Source organism: Watersipora subatra, chromosome 5 (genome assembly GCF_963576615.1).
Source record: "Watersipora subatra chromosome 5, tzWatSuba1.1, whole genome shotgun sequence".
Taxonomy (NCBI): Eukaryota; Metazoa; Bryozoa; class Gymnolaemata; order Cheilostomatida; family Watersiporidae; genus Watersipora; species Watersipora subatra.
The window spans coordinates 51,717,531-51,727,549 of NC_088712.1; positions in this window are offsets into that span (position 1 = coordinate 51,717,531).

Here is a 10,019-nt window from a genome sequence, read left to right on the forward strand (position 1 = left end):
AAATATAAACCAACAAAATAATTTGACTGTCAAAATTTATTACGTTATTATTTTGCAATTAATTATGATTATTTTTCCATTAAGAATGATTTAAAATGATAGGAATTTGATGTCAATGCACACGCATTAGTAGCGTTATCGTTTGTTGGGGACATCAATCAATGCAGTGAGCACCGTGTGTTAAAAGAAAATAAGACACACTGACACCAACAATATACAGCCTTCTAGGGGGGCGGTAATATCATTGCTGACACTCACAGTACTACACAAGCAGCATGGCTCTGAAAAGGTTTGGATTCACCACTGACACCTCTTCAATAACTTGTAATTTTTTGTGATTTGTTTTGTTTTAGGTGATGTGACTGACGAGATGTTTTTAAATTAAAATCGGCAAAACTTGACCGCAGTTAAAACGCTCAGAAAAAAGACATATTTTTCTTTTGAGCGTTTTAACAAAGATCAATTTTGCGGATTTTATTTTAAATTCATTCGGAGGCTTTTACGCTTTCGATGGGACATGGCCAAGCGGGTGTTTGATAAAACTTAATCTTTTGCAAACCTTTATAAAAGTCGTTAACAAAAATATTTTGCCTCTGATGATGATGATAGGAATGCCTAAGAACTACTAGAAGTTGATGTTTGTCTCTATTGCTTGGAATGAAGTAATATTCTACAATGACAAAAACCGTGTCCATGTCCATTGGGCAAATAACTTTTCGAATAAATGATGTTGAGGTCGAGTTATCTGAAGTAATTTATCATTGCGTTGGAACTGACCAAACAAATCCGTTCGAGTAAACCTTGTGTTTGAGATGAAATGTTACATTTTATCCGAGGGTGAGTTATCCAAGTTGGACTGTACTTACCGTAAAAAATTCCCAAAAAGTTGGGGCGGCTCAGCTGGCCTGCCGCCCCAGTAAAAACAGGCCTGTTGATAGTCCAAGAAACAAATGGCAGCAAGCGATACAATTGCATTATCGACCTTGCCCACACCATTCTACCTGCAGTTCACAATTACAAACTAGTCGCAAATTGAAATTTTTTTTATCAGTGAACTGAACCTGAGGAACTTAATAATGTTTGTTTCACTGCATTTATTTTCACATCACTATATTTTCGCACTCATCAGAGCTGTGAAATTAAGTTGCTGTGAAATTTTACTCTGTGAGCTACTCACGAAACTAAATACTAGCGAAATATAAGTGTCCTAGGGTATTGATTCTACCATTTATTTAGTTCAAGTGCAGCTATTCTGTTTGTTTTCCCAAAGTCTTGCAGTTCACTTATTTGTATTCATGATAATAACAAGATGATAAAATTCTAGAAAACGAGGTCATATGATGCATTTACCTTACCATATTTTTTTGATAAAATGATGTGGTAACATTTGCTAACTTAAAAGATAATGAGTGAGAGGGAGACAGAAAGAAAAGAAGAGAAAGAGAAAAAAGAAGGGAGAAGGAGGGAAAAATAGAAAGGAGAGAAAGGGAAAAAAAGAGAGAGAAGGAGAGAGAAATACCACAGTTGTTCAGCATTTTTTTGTACTAAAAAAGATTCAAATGAAGCACTGCAACGTAGTCCTAACTTTAGAATTATTTAGACAGTTAATATTTAAATCATACATGACTGGAAACTTTTACACTATGCTGAGGTAATTTTCAAAAAAAATTGCATAGCTATATAAAGTTTATACAGTGTTTCACAGAAAAGCCAATCATTGCGCAACATGCTCAGCAAATTTCCCATTAACATTTGTCTGCTAAAAGTAGAGCGAGTTCCGTTGTTTTAGACTCACTCACCCATCGCTAGACAATTATTACTCTCCAAAAAGTTTAACTCCATGTTTTTTTTACTAACCTTGATTTTTTACATACAGACCATGCCACCAACTCTATTCAATGATTAAGTTTGCCTTTAAAAGTTCTGATTTTAACGCTTCTACTTTCATGATCTCTATCATGAGGAAGTCTTTACATCTCTAGTGTTTATTATAGGGTTGGAATCTAAGAAGGACAAATTCAATATCAAATGGCGATCGGATGGTGCTACCCCTACCAATCCAGCAGGAGCAGAGAAAAAAGATTCAAGTCTTGGAGCTACCATCGGAGGTTCAGTCGGTGCGGGTGTACTGATTATCGGAATGGTTGCTTTGTCAGGATTTGCGATAAGAAAACGAACAGGTAGGACTAAGAGATTTATTAATAGCTCTGATATATTTTTATTTATTTTGTATATAAAATACACAATACTATTGTAGGAAGTTGAACTTACACCGAAAGCCAGATGGTCTAGTGACAATGTGGGTTTTATTAAAGTACCCATTTATAAACTTGTGGGAAAAGTGTACTTTGTTAACCATAGTGAATTAGCTTACACTAATAGTTATAATATGTGCTTTTAAAGAATTGAAAGTATATTTAACGTTCTTCTATAAAAGAAACATTACAATCTTTCTACATTCAGGACTAAAGTGTTACTGCTATCCAACTACTACAATTTCACAGGAGTTACCTAATCATGTTTCTGAGAAATAGTTTGTGATATTATTACAAAATATGATATGATCAATTATATTATATTAAACAAAATTCAAATATGAGCCTTTCAACTCAAACGAAAATAATTAGGTCACTTGAATCTATGTTCTTTTCTAACGAGCCAAAATTTATATAGCCATTGCCAAATATGTACGTTCATTTTTACCAGTTACATTCACAATAACATTTCAAAAAAACCATAAATTGTTCATTTTTATATAACATACTTTACTCAGCAACAAGGTGTGAGCATATGGTTTTGCTTGAGCATATACCAACAGTAGATGCTACTTACAGTTATTTAGTACAGATAAATTATTTAGCATAAGTATTTACGCATATATATCTATGTATTTACTTTTTTATTGCATAGAAACTTGTCTTGTAAGGAAATAGTAAGAAATATATTTATAGAGCTGGTTTTTTTAATATATTGTTACTAAACTGCACTTTATGAAAAATTTATATGACTAATTTTTTTTGCTGATGGACTTTAATTATAATCAATCAATCATTTAAACTCACTACAAATGCAACAGTGCAAAATCTCTCATTTTTCAACATAAACTAAAACAATTTTATTAAAACATAAATCGTTCTGTGGGTCTTAAGAAATTTAGATTTAGAAGCTTTTTACAGTTCTGAATACAGAAAAAACATTAACAACATAGTTATCCCAAAATATGGAATAAATTCATGAAATGTACTTTTAAAGATGCGATATTTATGTTATCAGTTTGTTTCTCATTTTGCATGGTGACTATTATTTTATTCAGTAGCTCTATAATCTGTTCATGATGATATTGAATTATGTATACAATAGGTAGAATGGAAGATCAAAGTGCTGGAGCTGGAGCTGCTGGAAATAATGCACAAGGGTTTGTATCCATTCTACCTCTTTTATACCAGAGATTGTTATTTCTCTTGTTTAACCTGTGTACAAGGTAGAAAGTACTAAGTGTAAACTACTAACTTACCAGCAAGTAAATTTATAGACTTTGATTAACATAGTATTTGGATCATGAAGTATGTCACTAGTAAGTGTCATACACAGTCTTTCTTATAATACTAACTTTGTCCATCTGTCTGTCCAATACACCAGTTAGAGGTTACGCAAAAAGATTGCATTTTATGGGATTCAAACTCCTAATATTCAGATGAGTACATTAATGCTCCAACAGCTCCAGCAGTCAACTGCATTTTGGTGATTTGATAGAATTGTGCAAATAGTTATTTGTGCTTTACTGGTATACCTGATGATTTCTTTACTGCCAGATTATTAAGGTTTAGTAATTAGTCAACAAAAACACTTTACAGAATGTTTTATATAATCATTTTAATTCTTCATTTTTATGAATTTTTTGCTTAGTCTCTAGTTGTCAGACTTTAAAAAATCAGCAGCTTTACTTTATTCAAGACATTGGAAATGTCCGTTATTGCCTGAGTAATAAAGACGTCTTTAAACAGAAAATTTATATTTAATAAACGTATACAAAATTGACCATTCTAACTTTCAAATATCCTATTATGAGACAAACACTTTTGTGCAGTACAAATGAATACAGAGAAAAAATAAATACACTGTAAAGGTTTTCAAACTTTCAAACACCAATAACTATTAAGTTTTGTATCATGGAAGAAGTGCTTGTCGAAATTTTTGTAAAAATTATGAGCAAAAACATTTTTTTAAAGATGCTAAAATGTAGATTTAAAAATATTAGCAAATAATTGTTAAATATAGTATGTTTGCTACGACAACAATAAAAAGATATTTGGTATACGGTAATATGATTTTAGTTTGTTTCAGCAATTGCATCATAAGGCGAAAATACGTATAGACGTATAGATTGGTACATGTATAAAAACCAATAGTAATTATTTTAATACAATCATTGCCTTTTAAAAATCGTCATAGTTAAAATAGCAACAAAATGATATTATAATCTTAGTATGTATTTGTAACCTAAAAAAACTTTGGCATTTTTTTCGGTTATGATCTGCAAAAAGTTTTAACATTACAATGTACTATGTGCAGAGCTCTTACTTTTAAGACAGACGTTTAACATAAACACTGATTACAAATTAAATGAACTTAGAAGCTGACTAAAAATACTTGAAAGAAGTCTTAGTATGCATTTTGTTAAAGTTTTACCAAACTTTGGTAACTTGCCTGCTTGCAAACTATAAACTGTTTTTTACTATAACAAAAAATGCTTAAGTAGGACAAGATCATAAAATTTTAACTTCGAAAGAAGTTATCGTTGATGTCAATTGCCAAAAAATTTAGTTCTAGTATGGCGAGAATGGAAATAGAGTGACTAGAGGTTGAATTAATACATCATTTAGCTTGCAAAATTGGGAAAAGTGTGGATAAAGTATATATTACGGGCTTTAAATCGTAAAACATTTTTTAAACTCGTGGTTAGACAATCAGATCGCAAACATACAGTTGCAATTTGAAGTATTTAGTAGCTATCGTCAAACAGGCAGCCATCCAAACAGACAATGACAGACAAGAAAACATTGATATTTAAACATATAGATTTTCAATAACATTTTTAAGCCTTTTTAAGTGATGTCATTGATTATAAATACAGGATGTTGTCAATTTGTGACACCGATACCTTCATAAGATGCTGGAAAACTCTGTTTCAGTTTAAGTCAAAACATCCTGAGTGAATTACTTTGCATGTACTCTAATGCAGAGTGCTGTAAACACTATCTTTAAATTTGATAGCGGGAGTTGAACGATTGAGACTAAAGCCTGGTTTCCTTATGACAGCGCAATGATCGTGCGCGCCCCAGTGATCGTATGCAATGCATTTCTTGGGCAGCGATGCAGTGTTTCCATATCGCGCGTAGACGCCACGCTTGCATTGGACAGGGTGGGTAATTTCCTTACTTTTTCGTAGGAAAGACAGAGTTCTTCGGAAAAACAGCCCTCCGTTGCGATATTGCACTGTCATATGAAAACCGAGCTTACTCTTTTGTACGGGAGACCGATTTCTTCAGAAAACAGCCCTCGGTTTGAATTGTGGGATAGGATGAAAAGGTCGAGCAATGTATTGTGGGATACCTCATCGCGCGCACTCGATGCAAGGATCCATTCTGTTGGATCATTGCGATCGTCGTGCGTTGACGTTTCCATATCACAGCCGGCCTACGCACGACGTCATGCGCCTTGTTGCGCGCCTTGTGCTGTCATATAAAAACCGGGCTTAAGCCTCTGGCCACTACTTTTTGTTGGCCTTTATAAACCACAGTTGGCTTATAGAAAGCTAGTTGACAAAAATCAGCAACTTTTTAGGTTCAGGCTCTTGTTTAATTAAGGTAGTTTTAAGGACAGAAATCTCAGATAGTTTGGGGTCAAAGGTCAATATAAGCAGTACTATAGTTATCTTTGTTTTATCTAAGCTTGATAATAGAAAGATATTTCGGTCTTGGTAAATTTTTGAGGTCAGCAACAAAATGCACAACATCAGTCAGTGTTTTTGCTGCACTTTATGAAAAGTGCAGCAAAAAACTGATCTGCTAAAAAACACTATCTTAAATAAATCCTGTAATTACTGTTGTGGAATGTGGTCCACTGGGAGCTGAGCATAGGGCTGAGTTAAGCCGAGCCAAGCTGTGTTCAGTCAGGCGTGTTAATGAGGTCGGAGTTCAGTCAAGCCAAGCCAGAGCCATGCCGGGCCCAGCCAAGTAGAACGGAGGCGAAGCTTACTAGCTATATAAGCTCAATCATTTGTGTAGAAGAGCAGAGCTGTTCTGGGCCTGTTCATTGCCTGTTACTTGATTCTGTCTTGTACACCTTGATGAACTGAGCAGAAATATATGTATTGTACACATGCACGAGTCTTGTACTAGTGGAGGAAAGTGAAGGTTGCTCAAACCTTTACAATACTTCAATTTTGAAGGAAGATGTGAATACTTTAAACAAAATCTGCACCTTCAAGGAAATATATTCTTTTGTGTTTTATGTTACCACAAGAGTTTCTGTAAGGTTTGTGTTTTTTGTTGTAGAGCTTCCGAGCCTCATACAAAACCAACAGCTGCTTAGTTTGACTCTAAAAAAGATTATTGTAATAAAAAGTAAGTTTATTTAGCTTTTACTAAACTCGCCAACTCTTCTGAAGGTGTCTTTCGCTTCATGGAAATTGCTGTTTGAGAACACACTTATTGAAGATTTGCTTTGTGTGACACTTCATGGCCGCAGAATTAACGGTCTGTCAAATTTGTTTTATGACACAGTCATAGTTACAGACTGTTTATACATGAGCCATTATATACTGCAGGATATCCTGTTACTTCTTTACCTCCGTCACTGCAGGCCATACCATTTCTGAAAGAGCATATTTTTTGATGCATTTTTTGGATGATCAATTGCTGTTTTTATTTAACATCTTGTACTTCAAAGGGAGTTTTTTCGTTGACTAAAAATTTGTGTCCATTTATTCCAACCACAGGCCGCATCATTTGACAAAAGTTTATATGAACAAAAAAAATCAATTGAACAAAAATATGAAAGTTACAGTTTTAAGATATTTCAATAAAACAAAGATTAATTTCAATCTTTAGTTTCACCTTGTTAATTGCAGAGTGAAAGTCATGCAGTGATCAGTAAAAGAAGCAGAAAAAGATGTAAAGAAGTTGCCATGAATTTGTATGCCGTTATCATTTTTAATGTTTGTTTGTCTCGTCAGCCAATGGTGACTCATGTCTTTCTTTTTGTTGTATTCATTTAATAAAGTGATCTACTATTCCCCTCAATCCATGAAACTGTTTTAGCTGATAAATAATAATCTAAGAGCATAGCCTTGCATGGCAAGTTAACACACCTCTTGATGTTTTGTTAACAAAATAGTTCCATGTACATACAAACTTTTATGCATTCATGCAGTTTCATAGATAAACAGTCTTCTGATAACATTGCATGACACAGCAAGTTTCTTGAATAGTTAAAAAACACATGTGAGTTGTTTTTTTTCTGCACTAAACTTACAAAACATGCTGGGTTGCACAACTTTAGACGTAAAATAAAAACACTCCATATTTCATAAATTAGCTCGTTTTTGTATGAATAGAAAATTATAACAGCAGTGAAAAAATTATGTGACACTGAATTTTGGCCAATTTCTTGTAAAGTTCAGTAACAGTCATCAACTATAAGCCACCATCACTTTTGCATTCCTTAAACTATACCCTTACGCTTATTTGCTATTCCAAGTCATGCTATGACATGCCAAATGTTTAGGCAATTAAAATCTTAATAAGTGTTGCTTACCTTTAGTGCAGAAAATTGTGCATAATCACGCTGAAATTAAAAAAAAAATTTTTTGTGTTTTGCCAGATGAATTAACTGTGTTCAGGCATTAGAGCTTTTATTTTTATGCAAAAATTAATAAAATACATGTAGTTTCATGAAAATATTGAACTTAAACTTCATCTATGAAACATTTATCATGTTTTAACCTAACTGGAAACCATCAGATAAAATGATATTAGTTGTTAGTTGAAGGACTTTATAAGGTGGTAGGTGGGGGACTCAAACTCATGGCTTTCAACCAGGTAGTCTAGCAATTTACTACTTGAATTAATCCAACTTCTGAAATTGCTGCAAAATGTTTAGTATCATAAAATTGGTGTTTTATTGTGTTATTATATTCTCGCATGAAAAAATTATTGTTGTTACAGTGGTTGGCAAAGCTCCGAGTGTTACCAACAGTTTATTTAACGAGAAAAACATTATCTGGCTCAATTTGCACATTTATACTCTTGTTTTAGAAATGTGCCACAATATATCAGATTAGAAACTGCCTTTACATGTATTATAGATAACTGTCAGAAAAAGTGTGCAGTGATGTGGGTTAAAAACTTCTATTAAATCTGGAAGAATTTGTATGCCATTTGGAACCATGTAAATTTAAGGGCGTCAATCAAACACAAGAGAGAGAGAAAGAGAATAAGGGAAAGAAATTGAGAGAGAGGAAAAGAAAAGAGAGAGAGAGAGAAAGAGAAAGAGAGGGAGAGAGAGAGAGAGAGAGAAAGAGAGAGAGAACGAGAGAGAAAGAGAGAGGAAGAGAGAGGAACAGAGATGAAAAGAGAGTAAAAGAGAGGAAGATAGAGGAAGAGAGAAAGAGAGACGAAGCAAGAGAAAGAGAGAGAAAGCGAGAGGAAGAGGAGGGAAAAATAGGAAGTGAGAGAGGAAGAGAGAAGAAAAGAGAGGAAGGGAGAGAGAGAAAAGAAGAAAATATAAAGAGAGGGAGATAGAGAGAAAGGGACAGGGAAGGAAAATAACATGAAACAGTATAAGAAAGTAAAAAAGAGAAAAGTAGCAGGAATTATAAAAGGGAGATTAAATTTACTAGAAATAAGAGGAACGTATACAGAAGGATAAAGAGAGAAAGGATTAAAGATGGGAGATAAAGGAAAAACAATAATGACCAGGACTAAATAGAAAAAATAGATTAGGAAGCAAGTCATATGGAGAAAAAGAAAACAAGAAAAAAAAGCACAGGGAAAAGAGAAGAAAAGAGAAAAAAAATTAGTAAAAAACAAAAGTTGCAAGAAACTAGAAATCAATGTTTTAGGTAAACTCTTTTATTAAAAAACTTTTTATTGGATACATTTCAGGTTTTTATAATGTATACCTCTTATGACATAAATGCCGGAAAATGTTCAAAAATTATGCAAACTGTTTGCTTAGTGCTATGTAAAAATTCAATATAATATAAAGTTTCAAGAAGGTGCAACTTCTCAAATTATATTCGAGTGGTAGCATACTTTGATACACTTGTGAAGATCAAAAATCTACACATAGCGTTATATCTATTATATATACAGCTTCCATGACTTTCTAGTTATCTGTGGTATATTGTCAGATGCGTCGACAAAACAAAGAAGAGGAAGGGAGAAAAAGAGAGAGTAAGAGAGAGGAAGAAATAGGAAGAGAGAAAGAGAGAGAAAGAAAGAGAAAGAGAGAGAAGAAGAGAATGGAAAAGAGGTAGAGAAAGAGAAAGGAAGAGAGAGAGGCAGAGAAAAAGAGAGAAAAAGATATAGAAAAAGAGAGGAAGAGGAGGGAAGAAATAGGAAGAGAGAGGAGAAGAGAGAAGAAGAGGAAGAGAAAGAGAGAAAAGAGGGAAATATAAAGAGAGAGATAGAGAAAAAGGAACAGAGAAGGAAAATAAAAAGAATACAGTATAAGAAAGTAAAAAAGAGAAAAGTAGCAGGAATTATAAAGGGCAGATTAAAATTACTAGAAACAAGAGGAACGTATACAGAATGAGCAAGAGAAAAAGGATTAAAAACGGGAGAATAAGGAAAAACAAAAATGACCAGGGATACAAAGGAAAAATAGAGTAGGAAGCAAGTCATATGGAAAAAAGAAAACAAGAAGAAAAAGCACAGAGAAATGAAAAGAAAAAAGAAAAATAATTAGTAAAAAACAAAAGTTGCAAGAAACTAGATATCAATGTTTCAGGTAAA